The sequence below is a fragment of the Somniosus microcephalus genome, chromosome 34 (assembly GCF_052327205.1).
Source record: "Somniosus microcephalus isolate GS21.2 chromosome 34, FLI_Smic_1.0, whole genome shotgun sequence".
Classification (NCBI taxonomy): domain Eukaryota; kingdom Metazoa; phylum Chordata; class Chondrichthyes; order Squaliformes; family Somniosidae; genus Somniosus; species Somniosus microcephalus.
The window spans coordinates 7,267,022-7,285,411 of NC_141020.1; the positions used below are offsets into that span (position 1 = coordinate 7,267,022).

At 51.3% G+C, this 18,390-nt stretch overlaps 1 pseudogene across 1 annotated transcript in view; it reads right to left on the bottom strand.

The window, feature by feature from the left end:
- LOC147096704 (inositol-tetrakisphosphate 1-kinase-like) overlaps positions 1-18,177 on the bottom strand; it is a 61,244-nt pseudogene extending 43,067 nt beyond the window's left edge. The window contains exons 1-2 of the transcript XR_015074536.1: positions 17,692-18,177; positions 2,055-2,079 (exon numbers count right to left, since the gene is read on the bottom strand). The product of XR_015074536.1 is annotated as an inositol-tetrakisphosphate 1-kinase-like (transcript). The remainder of the gene's footprint in view (positions 1-2,054; positions 2,080-17,691) is intronic.
- Between the last annotated feature and the right edge of the window lie 213 nt (positions 18,178-18,390).

Genomic DNA, 18,390 nt, shown 5'->3' on the forward strand with positions numbered 1-18,390 from the left:
GAGAGAGACAGAGAGAGAGAGAGACAGAGAGGGAGAGAGAGCGAGAGGGAGAGAGAGCGAGAGGGAGAGGGAGAGAGGGAGAGAGAGAGGGAGACAATGGGAAGCAGAAAAGGAGATAAAGAAAGGGAGAGAAGCAACAACACAAACAGTGATTACACTTCGAAAAGTGCTTCATTGGCTGTAAAGCACTTTGGTACGTCCGGTGGTCGTGAAAGGCGCTACAGAAATGCAAGTCTGTCTTTAAACCTCCTCTACAACCTCTCCCAGGACCTGACACCCGCCAATGTCAGAGGCGAAGGGGGCCAAAGAAACAAAAGCAGCCCGAGCAGCAGGTGTGGGTGGCATTGAGAGAGCTCGGCAGCAGTGCCATGTGACGGGGACAAAGGGACCCCGCCCGGCACCTCCGGCCCTCTTGGCTGTTGGAGCAGAGCACCAGCTGACACGGAGCCCTCTGTCAGTGACACCAGCACAATGCCTGGATGAAGGCAGCAGCTGGTAGCACAGAAAAAAAAATATCAAGAGGTTAAAAAGTTATTCGAAGTAGCTGGGATAGAAGCCCCGGGAAACGGCAGCAACACACACAGCAGCTCCATCGACATCAGGTGCAGAGGCTTCACTTAGTACCTAGAGGGGAACAGCCAGCATCTAGCCCGCTCCGCACTGCCCGGCTCCATTTAGTCGGCGAACTTGTGACTTTTAAAGGGACAGGCCCAGATTAACAGTTTAACGGATGGGGACGTTAAACCGAGGCCCCGTCTGCCCTCTCAGGTGGGCGTGAAAGATCCCACGGTGATGTAAGAAAACTACTCGGCACTTGGTCTAAGCATTAAACAAAGCTTTTATCAACTATTTTACAACATGGAGGTCGAGTTGTGTCCTTCACTTGTTCCTGTTTAAGAATGTCCTGCGCAAACTGGGCCCGTGCCCGAGTATTTATACTCTCCCTGGACAGCGACACCAGCAGGCCGCCCAGTATTATTACATAAGTCATTTTCACATAAATGACAAGATTCATGTCACACAGCACTATTTCAAAGAAGAGCGGGGGGGGGGGGGGGGGGGCAGGGGCCTGGGCCTAATATTTATCCCTCAATTAACAGCACTAAAAAAAAACAGATGCGCCGGTCATTTATCTCATTGCTGTTTTTGGGAGCTTGCTGTGCACAAATTGGCTGCCGCGTTTCCCACATTACAACAGCGACTGCGCTGCAATAAAGTGCTTAATTGGCTGTAAAGCGCTTTGGGACGTCCTGAGGTGGTGAAAGGCGCTAGGTAAATGCAAGTTCTTTCATTTCACATCGACAATCGCGCTCAGATCCCAGGCTGACTGGGAGCAATGCCACAGGTGCTCCAACGCCGAATTACTAAAAATGTTCTGACCCGAAATGTTATCCTCTCCTTTCAGAAGCTGATCGACCTGCTGCACAAAACCAGCGTTTAACATTTTCATAAAAATTGTATGTTTTTTTTAATTTATTGATTCATTCACGGGCCTCTGGCAAGGCGTTTTCCGCTTTTAACTCCAATTGGAGTTGGATTCAGAGCCCCGAGAGTGGGAGGGAAAGTTTCCTCCCTTTGCTATTTGTGCATGGCTATAAAGAGCACAGTTACAATCAACAGAGTAAATCTTCACCACTGAGGGTACCTCCAGCCTTTGGCATGTCCAACTCTCATCAGCATAGACACACACACACACACCGTCACAGACACACAGACAGAGACACACACACACACTGTCACAGACACACAGACAGACACACAGTCACAGAAATACAGTCACAGAGAGAGACATACACACAGACAGAGACACACAGAGACACACAGATAGACACACATGCACTCACATAGACACGCACATAGACAGACATACAGATGCACAGACAGACATACAGACGCATAGACACAGGCAGATACAGAGAAGCACACACAGACACACACACACACAGACACACGCACACAGGATTAGACACACACACAGAGACACATACACATACAGACATGCGTACACACACACACATACACATATACACACAAAGAAAGAAACCTTCACTCACCTGTATGACCTCGATTCCTCTCTTCCTAAAGAACAAAACAGGGAAATCTGCATTAATATTTTGGCCTCTTTATCACTACCGATGGAAGCTGCAACACTTCTCATTCATTAACTGTCCTCCGGCCATACATTTAGTTGTTCAAACCATTCCTAAAGCAGGTGCGTACGATATTTGGCCCAAAGCTGCAATACACCCGGCAAATTACAGCGAATTCACTGCCACTACATCACTGTGCAGACCGGTTCGATGCCAATCAGCTTTGGCAGTTTAACTAAGTGTCGGCCGTGGCTCAGTGGGCAGCACTCCCTCTCACCACTGGGTCAGAAGGTTGTGGGTTCAAGGCCCGCTCCAGAGGCTTGAGCACGTGATCCAGAACGGACACTTCAGTGTCGCACTGAGGGAATGCTGCACTGTCAGAAGTGCCATCTTTTGGATGAGACGTTAAACCGGAGAGGAAAGATCCCGCGGCCACTATTTCAAAGAAGAGCAGGGGGAGTTCTCCCCGGTGTCCTGGGCCAATATTTATCCCTCAATCAACATCACTAAAACAGATTATCTGGTCATTATCACGTTGCTGTTTGTGGGAGCTTGTTGTGCGCAAATTAGCTGCCGTGTTTCCTACAACAGTGACTACACTTCAAAAAGTACTTCATTGGCTGTAAAGCGCTTTGGGACGTCCTGAGGTGGTGAAAGGCGATATAGAAATGCAAGTCTTTCTTTTTAATCACAGAAAGGTCCAAAATTTAATTCCCCTGCTCGTACCGAGTTAGATAATCTAAGCTGGAGTAGCGGTGGGAGCTGTACAACAGGCCTTGGCTGCCCGGAGGCATTGCTGGAGGTTTGATCGCACGGTCTCCTGCCGTTGGTCGCCCGACACGCCCATCGTCGCCGCGCTCTGCCCGCCCGCCCGCCCACAGCCAACCAGAAGCAAACAGACTCTCCTTAACCGATTGGGTGATTCTTGACTGCAATGTTTCCCTCCAAGCTGCTCGGTAATGGGAAAAATCCCCGCCCAGGCCGCTCACCGGCTTCCCCATTGTAAATACTGCCCGTGTGCATGGAAATTTAAAGGGACCATGCGTGTGCACGGAAATTTAAAGGGACCATGCGCTAAAAGAAACAGGCTACGCGAGAACAAAGCGCAGCTTACAGGGAGCACTGCTTGACTGTCAGCCAAACAGCCTTTTTTACCCCCCCAATATCTCCAATATTTTTCTAACTAATAAGCAGGCGTTCAAAGAAAATGAAAACACAATGGGGGAAAAATTCGCCGAGATTCAGTGGACAGTTAGAGGTAGCCGGTAGCGCCCCGCGGTGCGGCGCCTCCAGCGATGACATCATCACCCTGCGCGGCACCCCGGCCACAAACTTGGCTTGCGCCCCCTGACCTGCCGCTGGACGCCATGCCCGACAGGGTCAAGGAGGTGTTTTCGCGGCCGGGGCGACGATAATTAAAGGGCAGGTTCTGGGCGGCCATTTTTTTGGGGGGCCGCCTGCCAGCACCTGTCTCCTCTGGCCTCCTCCCACGGGGTGTCGGCCGTGATCGCTCAGCCCGGCGCTCCTCTCGAGTGCCGGGCTCTTTTGCCGGCACCCTGCTCCCCGGTGGCCCAGCAGGTGCCCCGGTGCGCGCTGCGCCAGGCCCCTCCCCTTTGATCGGGGGAGGGAGGCCGGCAGTACCGCGGCGCTCCGTGCCGACGCGCGTGGCCCTGCTGCACGTAGCGCTGCGATATTCAACGGGAGCGCCCCACGAGGGAGGGGGAGCGCTTCCAGTAGTGCCCCTCCTCCTGCTTGGGGCGCTACCATTCAATTTTGGGCGCAAGGGCGCTAAGTTTTTCGAGGGGGTTGGCGCGAGCCAATTTTCCCCCCAGTTTTATTTTATTGCCCCTATGATTTTTCTCCGGGTTTTTGCTCCCATCAGACTCCAGGCCAACCCTTTCACATTCCGAATCCAACTGAAGGCAGACCAGGTGTCCCACCTCTTGCTACGCCTACAATAGAACGGGTACGGCTGTCCAACGGCTTTATGGTGCACAACGAGCCATCCAAAGGTTACGAGTTCAAATCCCACCAAAGGCAAAATTGTGAAACTGTGCGGGCGCACCAGAAACAACGACCACGGAAGCTGCCGGATTGTTGTAAAGACCCAACAGGTTCGCCAGTGTTCTTCGGGGGAACATCCCTACGTGGTCTGGCCGACATGTCCCAGGACTCCTCAGTGGGCCTAGCAAGCCACTCGGGGCAGTACTATTAGGGACATTCACCTTGGACGGACACAACAAACTTTTAATCGCATAGCCAACAGCCACTTCTATAAACAAAACACTCGAGTGGGGATCTCCACCTCAGAACAAAGGCAAAAACAAGAAGGCAGATTATTATCTGAACGGCAATAAATTGGGAGAAGGGGAAGTGCAACGAGACCTGGGTGTCCTTGTGCACCAGTCGCTGAAGGTAAGCATGCAGGTGCAGCAGGCGGTTAAGAAGGCAAATGGTATGTTGGCCTTCGTAGCGAGAGGGTTTGAGTACAGGAGCAAGGATGTCTTGCTGCAGTTGTACAGGGCCTTGGTGAGACCACACCTTGAGTATTGTGTGCAGTTTTGGTTGCCTTATCTGAGGAAGGATGTTCTTGCCATGGAGAGAGTGCAGCGAAGATTCACCAGACTGATACCTGGGATGGCAGGAATGACGTAGGAGGAGAGATTGGGTCAATTAGGCTTATATTCGCTAGAGTTTAGAAGAATGAGAGGGGATCTCATTGAAACTTATAAAATTCTAACAGGACTAGACAGACTAGATGCAGGAAGGATGTTCCCGATGGTCGGGGAGTCCAGAACCAGGGGTCACAGTCTAAGGATAAGGGGTAAGCCATTTAGGACAGAGATGAGGAGGAATTTCTTCACCCAGAGAGTGGTGAACCTGTGGAATTCTCTGCCACAGAAGGCAGTAGAGGCCAATTCATTAAATATATTCAAGAAGGAGTTGGATATATTTCTTGAGGCTAAAGGGATCAAAGGATATGGGGAGAAAGCAGGGACCGGGTACTGAATTTGGATGATCAGCCATGATCTCATTAAATGGCGGAGTGGGCTCGAGGGGCCGAATGGCCTACTCCTATCTTCTATGCTTCTAATTCTGAAAACTATGTAGAATCGTCGCTGCCCTGCCCAGTCATTCCGATAGTACAGAGCTACAAAGCTCAGCGTAAGCTCGAGGAACAGCACCTTATCTTTCAATTAGGCACTTTACAGCCTTCAGTACTCAACATCGAGTTCAACAATTTCAGATCATAACCTCAGCCCCAATTTTTTTTTTCTCTCCCACATGTGGCAGCTGTTGATTCCGCCATTCCCATTTACACTTCATCTAAACTCATCTTTTGTTTCTTAACTTGTCCCATTACCATCTCCCTGTGCCTCTCATCATCATCCCTTTTGTCTTTTAATCTCTCCTGCCTTCCGCCCTATCACAGACCTTCCCTTTTTGTTCTTTCCTCCCCTCCCCCCTCTCCCTGCCCCTGCACTTGCTTAAAAACCTGTTCCATCGCCAGCTTTTTCCAGTTCTGACGAAGGGTCATCGACCTGAAACGTTAACTCTGTTTCTGTCTCCACAGATGCTGCCTGACCTGCCGAGCATTTCCAGCGTTTTCTGTTTTTAGCACGGAGCTCTTTTTGGGGTTTGCCTTGAAACCCCCTTTGGGCATTGAAGCGCCAGGGGATCTTATTCCGTTCGTCCTCTTCTCCTGTTATTCGAGGACACGGAAAAGAAAAAAAGGAATCGGGTGTTTATGCAAGCGGGAGACTTGCGGAATCCGCTGAAAGGCAGAGATGAGGTAGATAGAATGGGAGGAGGCTCGTGTGGAGTATTAGCACCAGGCAACGTTCCCCGTCATTTTTTTTGGGGGGGGGGGCTGCGTGTCCCATTCAAAAGTCCGCCCGCGCACGCATTACCGGCACCCGGCTACCGACCATAGAGCACATATACCAGAAACGCTGTTTACGGAGGTCACGGTCCATCATCAAAGACCCTACCCACCCCAGCCACAGTCTGTTCGCCCTCCTGCCATCTGGGAGACGCTACAGATGCATTCGCATCCGAACGACCAGATTTAGGAACAGCTTCTTTCCCAGGGCTGTCATCCTACTGAACTCCACAAATAAACTCTAAAGCCTGCACATCTGCCAATGCACTTTATTATGGTTATGTTTATGTTAATGTATTACAAGCCAAATGTATGTTGAACGTTTAAATGTCTTAATCTAAATGTACACTCTCGGGAGCCGCAAGCCTACATTTCGTTGTACTGCACTTGTGCACTAACAATGACAATAAAGTTGATTATGATTATTATTATGATTATTTCCCCCCCCTCCCTGGTTTAAAAGCCAGCGCGCCGTCTGCACGGGACCCCCGGAGCGCTGCGCGGCTGCTCAGCCTGAAGGGAACACTGGCACTAGCGCAGACTAGTTGGGCCGAATGGCCTGTTCCTGTGCTGTATATTCTATGTCATCGGTGTCTGGTTTATACGCATATACACTGCACAGTGATTGCAATACAGGTGCTGCAACTGTGGACACGAGCTGCTGTTACACGCTCACTGTATAATAGATAGGGTGCAATAGTCACAGAACGTCCTTAATGCAACAATAATTATTATACGGGGCTGCGGGGTCTGACTTTAAGAAAGAAGGAGCTTGCATTTATATAGTGCCTTGCACAACCCTCAGCGCTTTACAGCCAATGAAATACTTTTGAAGTGTAGTCCCTGTTGTAATGTAAGAAACGCAACCGCCAATTTGCACACAGGGTTACGCAGGATATACGGCACAGAAACAGGCCATTTGGCCCAACGAGTCCATGCCGGAGTTTATGCTCCACTCGAGCCTCCTCCCGTCTTTCCTCATCTAACCCTCTATTCCCTTCTCCCTCATGTGCTTGTCCAGCCTCCCCTTAAATGCATCGATACTATTCGCTTCAACCACTCCCTGTGGTAGCGAGTTCCACATTCTCACCACTCTCTGGGTGAAGAAGTTTCTTCTGAATTCCCGATTTGATTTCTTGGTGACTATCTTATATTGATGGCCTCTAGTTATGCTCTTCCCCACAAGTGGAAACATTCTCTCTGTATCCACTCTATCAAAACCTTTCATAATTTTAAAGACCTCTATCAGGTCACCCCTCAGCCTTTGTGTTTCAAGAGAAAAGAGACCCAGCCTATTCATCCTTTCCTGATATGCATACTCTCGCATTTCTCGAATTTGCATACAGCAAGCTCCCACATTATGTGATAATGACCAAATAATCCCCTCCAAGTCACACACCATCCCGACTTGGAAATATATCGGCCGATCCTTCATCGTCACTGGGTCAAAATCCTGGAACTCCCTCCCTAACAGCACTGTGGGAGCACCTTCACCACACGGACTGCAGCGGTTCAAGAAGGCGGCTCACCACCACCTTCTCGAGGGCAATTAGGGACGGGCAATAAATGCTGGCCTTGCCAGCGACGCCCACATCCCATAAAAATGAATTAAAAATAAAATCTGTTTTTTTTAAGTGATGTTGGTTGAGGGATAAATGTTGGCCCAGGACACCGGGGAGAACTCCCCCTGCTCTTGTGCCGTGGGATCTTTTACGTCCACCCGAGAGAGCAGACGGGGCCTCGGTTTAACGTCTCATCCGAAACGCGGCACCTCCGACAGTGCGGCACTCCCTCAGTGCTGGCACTGGGAGCGTCAGCCTAGATTATGGGCTCATGCCTCTGGAGTGGGGACTTGAACCCACGACCCTTCTGACTCCGAGGCGAGAGAAGGTGCTGCCCACTGAGCCACTGGCTGACACCATGTTGACACAGAACGGACCGTCCATTTCATTTGAGATTCCTCGGCTCTTTAGAAGGGAAATTGAGAGAGTACAACGCCAACATGTTCCTGTAAAGGTCAAGGGTGGGACCAACAAGCAAAGGGAACCTTGGATGACAAGGGATATACAAAAATGCATTAGAAATAAAAGGGGGGCTTTTGGCAGTTACAAAAGACTAAAGACGGAGGAAGCCCTAGAGGAGTATAAAAAGTGCAGGGGCATACTTAAAAAAGAAATTAGGAGGGCGAGGAGGGGCCATGAAATAACACTGGCGAGCAAAATAAAGGAAAATCCTAAGATGTTTTATAAGTATATTAAGGGCAAGAGGATAACCAGGGAAAGGGTAGGGCCCATTAGGGACCAAAGTGGCAATCTGTGTGTAGAGCCAGAGGATGTAGGCGGGGTTTTAAATGAATTTTTTGCATCTGTGTTCACTATGGAGAAAGATGATGCAGACATAGAAATCGGGCAAGGGGACTGTGACATACTTGAACATATTAGCATCGAGAGGGAGGAGGTGCTAGCGGTTTTAGCAGGCCAAAAAGTGGATAAATCCCCAGGCCCGGACGAGATGTATCCCAGGCTGCTGTGGGAGGCAAAGGAGGAGATTGCAGGGGCTCTGACACTAATTTTCAGAACCTCTCTGGCCACAGGGGATGTACCAGAGGACTGGAGAACAGCTAACATAGTACCATTATTCAAGAAGGGTAGCAGGGATAAACCAGGGAATTACAGGCCAGTGAGTCTAACATCTGTGGTGGGGAAATTATTGGAAAAAATTCTGAGGGACAAAATTAATCTCCACTTGGAGAGGCAAGGATTAATCGGGGATAGTCAGCATGGCTTTGTCAAGGGTAAATCATGTCTGACAAATCTGATCGAATTTTTCGAGGGGGTGACTAGTGGGGTGGATGAGGGAAATGCTGTGGATGTGGTTTACATGGACTTCAGTAAAGCTTTTGACAAAGTCCCGCATAGGAGACTGGTTAAGAAGGTAAGAGCCCATGGGATCCAGGGTGCCTTGGCGCGTTGGATCCTAAACTGGCTGAGTGGCAGGAGGCAGAGGGTGATGGTTGAAGGTTGCTTTTGTGACTGGAAGCCTGTGTCCAGTGGGGTACCTCAGGGATCGGTGCTGGGTCCCTTGTTGTTCGTGATCTACATAAATGATTTGGATGAGAATGTAAAAGGTATGATCAGTAAGTTCGCAGATGACACGAAAATTGGTGGGGTGGTAAATTGCGAGGAGGAAAGCCTCCGGCTACAGGACGATATAAACGGGTTGGTCAGATGGGCGGAAAAGTGGCAAATGGAATTTAACCCTGAAAAGTGCGAGGTGATGCATTTTGGACGGACAAATAAGGCAAGGGAATACACAATGAGTGGTAGGACCCTAGGAAGTACAGAGGGACCTTGGTGTACATGTACATAGATCCCTGAAGGCAGCGGAACAGGTAGATAAGGTGGTTAAAAAGGCATATGGGATACTTGCCTTCATTAGCCGAGGCATAGAATATAAGAGCAGGGAGGTTATGATGGAGCTGTACAAAACGCTGGTGAGGCCACAGCTGGAGTACTGTGTGCAGTTCTGGTCGCCTCACTATAGGAAGGATGTGATTGCTTTGGAGGGGGTGCAGAGAAGATTCACCAGGATGTTACCTGGGATGGAGCGCCTCAGCTATGAAGAAAGACTAAACAGGCTGGGGTTGTTTTCCTTGGAGCAAAGAAGGCTGAGGGGGGACCTGATTGAGGTGTACAAAATGATGAGGGGCATAGATAGGGTAGATAAAGAGGAACTTTTCCCCTTAGTGGGGGGGTCAATAACAAGGGGGCATAGATTCAGGGTAAGGGGCAGGAGATTTAGAGGGGATTTGAGGAGGAACTTTTTCACCCAGAGGGTGGTTGGAATGTGGAACTCAATGCCTGAAAGGGTGGTAGAGGCAGGAACCCTCACAACATTCAAGAAGCATTTGGATGAGCACTTGAAATGCCATTGCATACAAGGCTATGGACCAAATGCTGGAAAATGGGATTAGACTGGACAGGGATGGATGGGCGGCGCAGACACGATGGGCCGAAGGGCCTCTTTCTGTGCTGTAAAACTCTATGACTCTATGACTTTACAGGTCAGAGGGGCACCATTCAGAAGCCCACCACGCTGTTACCAAAACGCAATTCAAAAATGTCGCCGTATTGCTTCTTTGAGTTAAGAGTGGCCAAATTCAATTTATTACGATAGCAAAATACTGTGGATGCTGGAAATCCAAAATAACAACAGAAAACGCTGGAAAAACTCAGCAGGCCAGGGCAACATCCGTGGAGAGAGAAACAGAGTCGAAACCCTTCGTCAGGACTGAGAAACACAGGAAATGAAACAGATTAAAAGGCCAGTTTGGGGGCTGGGAAATGGGGATGAAAGAACAAAAGAGAAGTGAAGAGACATTAAGAGGTATTCAAAACCAGACGAGATGGTGGTCGGACTAGTGGAGAGACAAAAGACGGCTGCCCAGCCCCCAAACTGGCCTTTTAATGTTTCATTTCCTGTGTTTTTTCAGTCCTGACGAAGGGTTTCGGCCTGAAACATTGACTCTGTTTCTCTCTCCACGAATGTTGCCTGGCCTGCTGAGTTTTTCCAGCATTTTCTGTTGTTATTTCAAATTATTATTGTTGTTCAATTGGAGTTCAAGATTTGGCCTTGCAACGTTATATATTATAATAATACGACAAAGGCCAGAAGTTCTGGATCTGAATTTATGCCACTCCTTGAGAACTAGAGTTCTGGTTTCTCTCAACTGACAATTCAGAATTGAGAGTTTATTTTTGGGATGGTGATATTTTGTTACGCTCTTTACTTTGACAGTTTAGGACTTGGGAATTGGTTTTTCAATCCAACCATTACGATCAGGAAATAGCCAGCTCCAAACACCCAACATAGCAACATAAGAAATAGGAGCAGGAGTCGGCCATTCGGCCCCTCGAGCCTGCTCCGCCATTGAATGAGATCTTGGCTGATCTGATCTTGGCCTCAACTCCACTTCCCCGCCCGCTCCCCATAACCCTCGACTCCCCTGTAGCTCAAATATCTGTCTATCTCCGCCTTGAATATATTCACTGACTCCGCCTCCACAGCTCTCTGGGGTAGAGAAGGCCAAAGATTCTCGACCCTCTGAGAGAAGAAATTCCTCCTCATCTCCGTCTTAAAAGGGTTTCCCCTTATCCTGAAACTATGCCCCCTAGTTCTAGATTCCCCCATGAGGGGAAACATCCTCTCAGCATCTACCCTGTCGAGCCCCCTCAGAATCTTATATATTTCAATAAGATCACCTCTCATTCTTCTAAACTCCAATGAGTATAGGCCCAACCTGCTCAACCTTTCCTCATAAGACAACCCCTTCATCCCAGGAATCATCCTAGTGAATCGTCTCTGAACTGCCTCCAATGCAAGTATATCCCTCCTTAAACAAGGGGACCAGAAGTTCTCTTGTAACACTAACGGACCACCCACGGCATTGCTCATTTCACCTCAGAGGCCAGGGTGTCTTACTACAATTATACAGGGCCTTGGTAAGACCACACCTGGAGTAGTGTGTGCAGTTTTGGTCTCCTTACCTAAGAAAGGATATACTTGCCATAGAGGGAGTGCAGCAAAGGTTCACCAGACCAATTCCTGGGATGGCAGGACTGTCGTATGAGGAGAGATTGGGTCGACTAGGCCTGTATTCACTAGAGTTTAGAAGAATGAGAGGGGATCTCATTGAAACGTATAAAATTCTGACCGGGCTAGACAGACTGGATGCAGGGAGGATGTTCCCGATGGCGGGGGAGTCCAGAACCAGGGGTCACAGTCTAAGGATAAGGGCCCAGGCAGCTGACGGCACGGCCACCAATGGTGGTCTTTCCACCATCTACAAGACACAAGTCAGGAGTGCGATGGAATACTCTCCACTTGCCTGGATGAGTGCAGCTCCAATAACAGAAGAAGCTCAACGCCATCCAGGACAAAGCAGCCCGCTTGGCTGGCACCCAATCTACCACCTTAAACATTCATTCCCTCCACCACCGGTGCACTGTGGCTGCAGTGTGTACCATCTACAAGATGCACTGCAGCAACTCGCCAAGGCTTCTTCGGCAGCACCGCCCAAACCCGCGGCCTCTTCCACCTAGAAGGACAAGGGCAGCAGGCGCATGGGAACACCACCACCTCCAAGTTCCCCTCCGAGTCACGCACCATCCTAACTTAGAAATATATCGGCCGTTCCTTCATCGTCGCTGGGTCAAAATCCTGGAACTCCCTCCCTAACAGCACTGTGGGAGTACCTTCACCATACGGACTGCAGCGGTTCAAGAAGGTGGCTCACCACCATCTTCTCAAGGGGCAATTGGGGATGGGCAATAAATGCTGGCCTTGCCAGCGACGCCCACATCCCGTGAATGAATAAAAAAAATAGAAATGACAGATTCCTGGTAGGCTGCCAGAGGCATCAGTTGCCAGCGATTGTACAACACATGATTCAGCTCTTAGTCAGTGAGGTTTGATATAAAAGGGAAACTAAAGATTGAACATTCGAGTCAAGTACTACAGTTACATCAATGATGCAAGCCCAAACTAAAATCCACGGTGGCTCGGACTTTTACATAAGGATTAATTTTCCCGTTCACACCCTGCACTGCTGGCAGTCTCTGGCACAAGGTTCCAAGGGGACAAGCCTAGACAGTGTCAGCAGGAAATGAACCCATGAGAGCATCGGAATCCAGGCCAATCCTGTTTTTGGACTGTGTCAATTGTGGCTCAGTGGGCAGCACTCCGACCTCGGAGTCAGAAGGTCGTGGGTTGAAGCCTCACTCCAGAGACTTGAGCACAAAATCCAGGTTGACACTTGTTGGCTGAAGGATATTGGCCAGGACATCGGGGTTTACTCCCCTGCTCTGCTTCAAAAGAGTGCTGAGGAATCTTTTATGTCCACCTGAGAGAGCAGGCGGGGCCTCGGTTTAACGTCTCATCCGAAAGACGGCACCTCCGACAGTGCAGCACTCCCTCAGTACTGCCCCTCCGAAAGTGCGGAGCTCCCTCAGTACTGCCCCTCCGACAGTGCAGCGCTCCCTCAGTACTGCCCCTCCAACAGTTCGGCGCTCCCTCAGTACTGCTCCTCCAACAGTGCGGCGCTCCCTCAGTACCGCCACTCCGACAGCGCAGCGCTCCCTCAGTACTGGCCCTCCGACAGTGCGGCGCTCCCTCAGTACTGCCCCTCCGACAGTGCAGTGCTCCCTCAGTACTGCCCCTCCGACAGTGCAGCGCTCCCTCAGTACTGCCCCTCCAACAGTTCGGCGCTCCCTCAGTACTGCTCCTCCAACAGTGCGGCGCTCCCTCAGTACTGCCCCTCCAACAGTTCGGCGCTCCCTCAGTACTGCTCCTCCAACAGTGCGGCGCTCCCTCAGTACCGCCACTCCGACAGCGCAGCACTCCCTCAGTACTGGCCCTCCGACAGTGCGGCGCTCCCTCAGTACTGCCCCTCCGACAGTGCAGTGCTCCCTCAGTACGGCCCCTCCGACAGTGCAGTTTTCCCTCAGTACTGCCCCTCCGACAGTGCAGCGCTCCCTCAGTACTGCCCCTTCGACAGTGCAGCGCTCCCTCAGTACTGCCCCTCCGACAGTGCGGCGCTCCCTCAGTACTGCCCCTCCGACAGTGCGGCGCTCCCTCAGTACTGCCCCTCCGACAGTGCGGCGCTCCCTCAGTACTGCCCCTCCGACAGTGCGGCGCTCCCTCAGTACTGCCCCTCCGACAGTGCGGCGCTCCCTCAGTACTGCCCCTCCGACAGTGCGGCGCTCCCTCAGTACTGCCCCTTCGACAGTGCGGCACTCCCTCAGTACTGCCCCTCCGACAGTGCAGCGCTCCCTCAGTACTGCTCCTCCGACAGTGCAGCGCTCCCTCAGTACTGCCCCTCCGACAGTGCAGCGCTCCCTCAGTACTGCATTGGAGTCTCAACCTAGAGTTTTGTGCTCAAGTCTCTGGAGTGGGACTTGAGGGAGCGCCGCACTGTCGGAGGTGCCGTCTTTCGGATGAGACGTTAAACTGAGGCCTCGTCTGCTCTCTCAGGTGGACATAAAAGATCCCACGGCACTATTTCGAAGAAGAGCAGGGGAGTTCTCCCCGGTGTCCTGGCCAATATCCTTCAGCCAACATCACCAAATCAAGAGGCCGTGCTTTTGTACACAGAGCCAGGGAGAGTCCTGTTCATGGCCTGTTTATTCAGTCATTTCCAATTTCTAACCCCAATCCAATTTGTGAATGATAATAGTCTACCGCAAATGCAATCAGCTACAGATTCCATGGAGCTAGGAGGCTCAAGGGATTGTCAGAGTTCTGACTATGTGCCATCCATTTTCTGACTTACTAGCATTGTTAATTTTAAATCTGAGATTGATAGACTGTTGTTAACCAAAGGTATTAAGGGACATGGTCCAAAGGCGGGTAGATGGAGTTAGGTCGCAGATCAGCCTTGATCTCATTGAATGGCGGAACAGGCTCGAGGGGCTGAATGGCCTCCTCCTGTTCCTATTATTTGGCTTTCTTTCAATAGGATAGAAAAAGAACTTGCATTTCTATAGCGCCGTTCACAACCTCAGGACGTCCCAAAGCGCTTTACAGCCAACGAAGTACTTTTGAAGTACTGTCCATGTGTCATCACTGTGGTGATGTAGGGAAAGGATAGGGGTCTGCCATTGTCAATATCTGCAGGGGGGTCCCTGGGGAGTGATCAATAGTTACAGTGGGGCGCTCCCTCTTACACAAAAGACTTTGAAACGCCGGCTGCTTAAGACACTACCTTGGACAGGGCCTGCATGAAACTGAAAGCCTCCAGACTCCCCTCGCAGCCAGTGGGAAGTGACGACAAGCGTTAGCTCTCGGCCATGTAATCGTTTATTGGCCTGCCTTTACAATCGTTAGCAAGCCTCACAGCCCAAGTTACCCCTCAGCCTCCCGGAACGAGAAGCTGCGGTGTCCAATTTATCCATCGTACAAGGCTGCACAGTTCGAGAAACAATGGAACTCCCCAGCGACAGCAAGAATTGTGCAACGTGCGAACTTGAGCGGGTTTCCTGTGTGAGCTGGGATGTGGCTGCAACAAGTGGCCTACAGCATGGGTTTATCAAGTGCAGCCCCTGAGGGCTGTCAATATTTATAGAGGGTCCCTGGGAGTGTGTCAGTATTTACAGAGGGTCCCTGGGAGTGTGTCAGTATTTACAGAGGGTCCCCGGGAGTGTGTCAGTATTTACAGGGGGTCCCCAGGAGTGTGTCAGTATTTACAGGGGGTCCCCGGGAGTGTGTCAGTATTTACAGGGGGTCCCCGGGAGTGTGTCAGTATTTACAGAGGGTCCCTGGGAGTGTGTCAGTATTTACAGGGGGTCCCCAGGAGTGTGTCAGTATTTACAGGGGGTCCCCGGGAGTGTGTCAGTATTTACAGGGGGTCCCCGGGAGTGTGTCAGTATTTACAGGGGGTCCCCGGGAGTGTGTCAGTATTTACAGGGGGTCCCCGGGAGTGTGTCAGTATTTACAGGGGGTCCCCGGGAGTGTGTCAGTATTTACAGGGGGTCCCCGGGAGTGTGTCAGTATTTACAGGGGGTCCCCGGGAGTGTGTCAGTATTTACAGGGGGTCCCCGGGAGTGTGTCAGTATTTACAGGGGGTCCCCAGGAGTGTGTCAGTATTTACAGGGGGTCCCCGGGAGTGTGTCAGTATTTACAGGGGGACCCCGGGAGTGTGTCAGTATTTACAGAGGTTCCCTGGGAGTGTGTCAGTATTTACAGGGGGTCCCCGGGAGTGTGTCAGTATTTACAGGGGGTCCCCGGGAGTGTGTCAGTATTTACAGGGGGTCCCCGGGAGTGTGTCAGTATTTACAGGGGGTCCCCGGGAGTGTGTCAGTATTTACAGGGGTTCCCCGGGAGTGTGTCAGTATTTACAGGGGTTCCCCGGGAGTGTGTCAGTATTTACAGGGGGGTCCCCGGGAGTGTGTCAGTATTTACAGGGGGTCCCCGGGAGTGTGTCAGTATTTACAGGGGGTCCCCGGGAGTGTGTCAGTATTTACAGGGGGACCCCGGGAGTGTGTCAGTATTTACAGAGGTTCCCTGGGAGTGTGTCAGTATTTACAGGGGGTCCCCGGGAGTGTGTCAGTATTTACAGGGGGTCCCCGGGAGTGTGTCAGTATTTACAGGGGGTCCCCGGGAGTGTGTCAGTATTTACAGGGGGTCCCCGGGAGTGTGTCAGTATTTACAGGGGTTCCCCGGGAGTGTGTCAGTATTTACAGGGGTTCCCCGGGAGTGTGTCAGTATTTACAGGGGGGTCCCCGGGAGTGTGTCAGTATTTACAGAGCGCCCCCCGGGAGTGTGTCAGTATTTACTAGGGGTCCTCGGGAGTGTGTCAGTATTTACAGAGCGCCCCCCGGGAGTGTGTCAGTATTTACAGGGGGTCCCCGGGAGTGTGTCAGTATTTACAGGGGGTCCCCGGGAGTGTGTCAGTATTTACAGGGGGTCCCCGGGAGTGTGTCAGTATTTACAGGGGGACCCCGGGAGTGTGTCAGTATTTACAGAGGTTCCCTGGGAGTGTGTCAGTATTTACAGGGGGTCCCCGGGAGTGTGTCAGTATTTACAGGGGGTCCCCGGGAGTGTGTCAGTATTTACAGGGGGTCCCCGGGAGTGTGTCAGTATTTACAGGGGGTCCCCGGGAGTGTGTCAGTATTTACAGGGGTTCCCCGGGAGTGTGTCAGTATTTACAGGGGTTCCCCGGGAGTGTGTCAGTATTTACAGGGGGGTCCCCGGGAGTGTGTCAGTATTTACAGAGCGCCCCCCGGGAGTGTGTCAGTATTTACTAGGGGTCCTCGGGAGTGTGTCAGTATTTACAGAGCGCCCCCCGGGAGTGTGTCAGTATTTACAGGGGGACCCCGGGAGTGTGTCAGTATTTACAGAGCGCCCCCCGGGAATGTGTCAGTATTTACTAGGGGTCCTCGGGAGCGTGTCAGTATTTACAGAGGTTTCCCGGGAGTGTGTCAGTATTTACAGGGGGGTCCCCGGGAGTGTGTCAGTATTTACAGAGCGCCCCCCAGGAGTGTGTCAGTATTTACTAGGGGTCCTCGGGAGCGTGTCAGTATTTACAGAGGTTTCCCGGGAGCGTGTCAGTATTTACAGGGGGGTCCCCGGGAGTGTGTCAGTATTTACAGAGCGCCCCCCAGGAGTGTGTCAGTATTTACTAGGGGTCCTCGGGAGCGTGTCAGTATCTAGAGGTTTCCCGGGAGTGTGTCAGTATTTACAGGGGGTCCCCGGGAGCGTGTCAGTATTTACAGGGGGTCCCCGGGAGTGTGTCAGTATTTACTGGGGGTCCTCGGGAGCGTGTCAGTATTTACAGGGGGTCCCCGGGAGTGTGTCAGTATTTACAGGGGGTCCCCGGGAGCGTGTCAGTATTTACAGGGGGTCCCCGGGAGTGTGTCAGTATTTACAGGGGGTCCCCGGGAGCGTGTCAGTATTTACAGGGGGTCCCCGGGAGTGTGTCAGTATTTACAGGGGGTCCCCGGGAGCGTGTCAGTATTTACAGGGGGTCCCCGGGAGTGTGTCAGTATTTACTGGGGGTCCTCGGGAGCGTGTCAGTATTTACAGAGGTTCCCATGGAGTGTGTCAATATTTACAGAGGATCCCCAGGAACATGTCAGTGCAGCATTTACAGGATGCTCCCCAAGGCTAAACCCTTCCACAAAGACAGAAAACTTTGCGAATGGAAACGGACCCCTGCCTTACCTACAGAGCTCTGTGAAGACCAGGATATTCAGCTTCTTCCTCTTCTTATCACTCAGGCAGAATCCCACTCGCTTCCCCTTGCGCCAGGTCTGCATGATTCAACACTTTAAGTCGCAGGCGGACAAGTTATATTGCTGGGTGAGATTTTGACAGCAAGTGTGTCCAGCTTTCCTTCTTATTTCATGGAAAGGCTGCGAGGTGGAGGAGGAGGAGGAGGAGGAGGAGACGAGCTGCTGGCTGACAAAAGGCTTCAGTCATTCCAGCCCATTGTTAATCACTGATCAATTGCGCCTCTCCCATTTGGAAAATAAAAGGTGCAAAGTCTGATTTCTTGCCCACCTTGAGTCGTCTGCAGGGAGCCGGTCCCCGGGATTGCTCTGATTCCCAATTCATTCTCCGGCTCCCAGCCTCTGCCCCGCCCACTTTGTGTTTGGTTACATTGACGCTCCCAAAAAATGTTGCAACCTTGAAATTTACAAGCTCGGGCTTCCGGGTGGGCGTGACAACAAACCCCGCCCACCCTCTCCCCTTATAAGGTCTTTGCTCACTGGTATTGGGTCAGGGCCACCACCGCCCTGAAGACTGGGAGCCAATGGGTACAGGAAGTGGACTGAGGAAATGGGATATATATATTTTTTAAACTGCAGTGGTTGAATTTGAAATATCTTCCTAATTGAGGTTGAGCTGACTTGAGGAGGT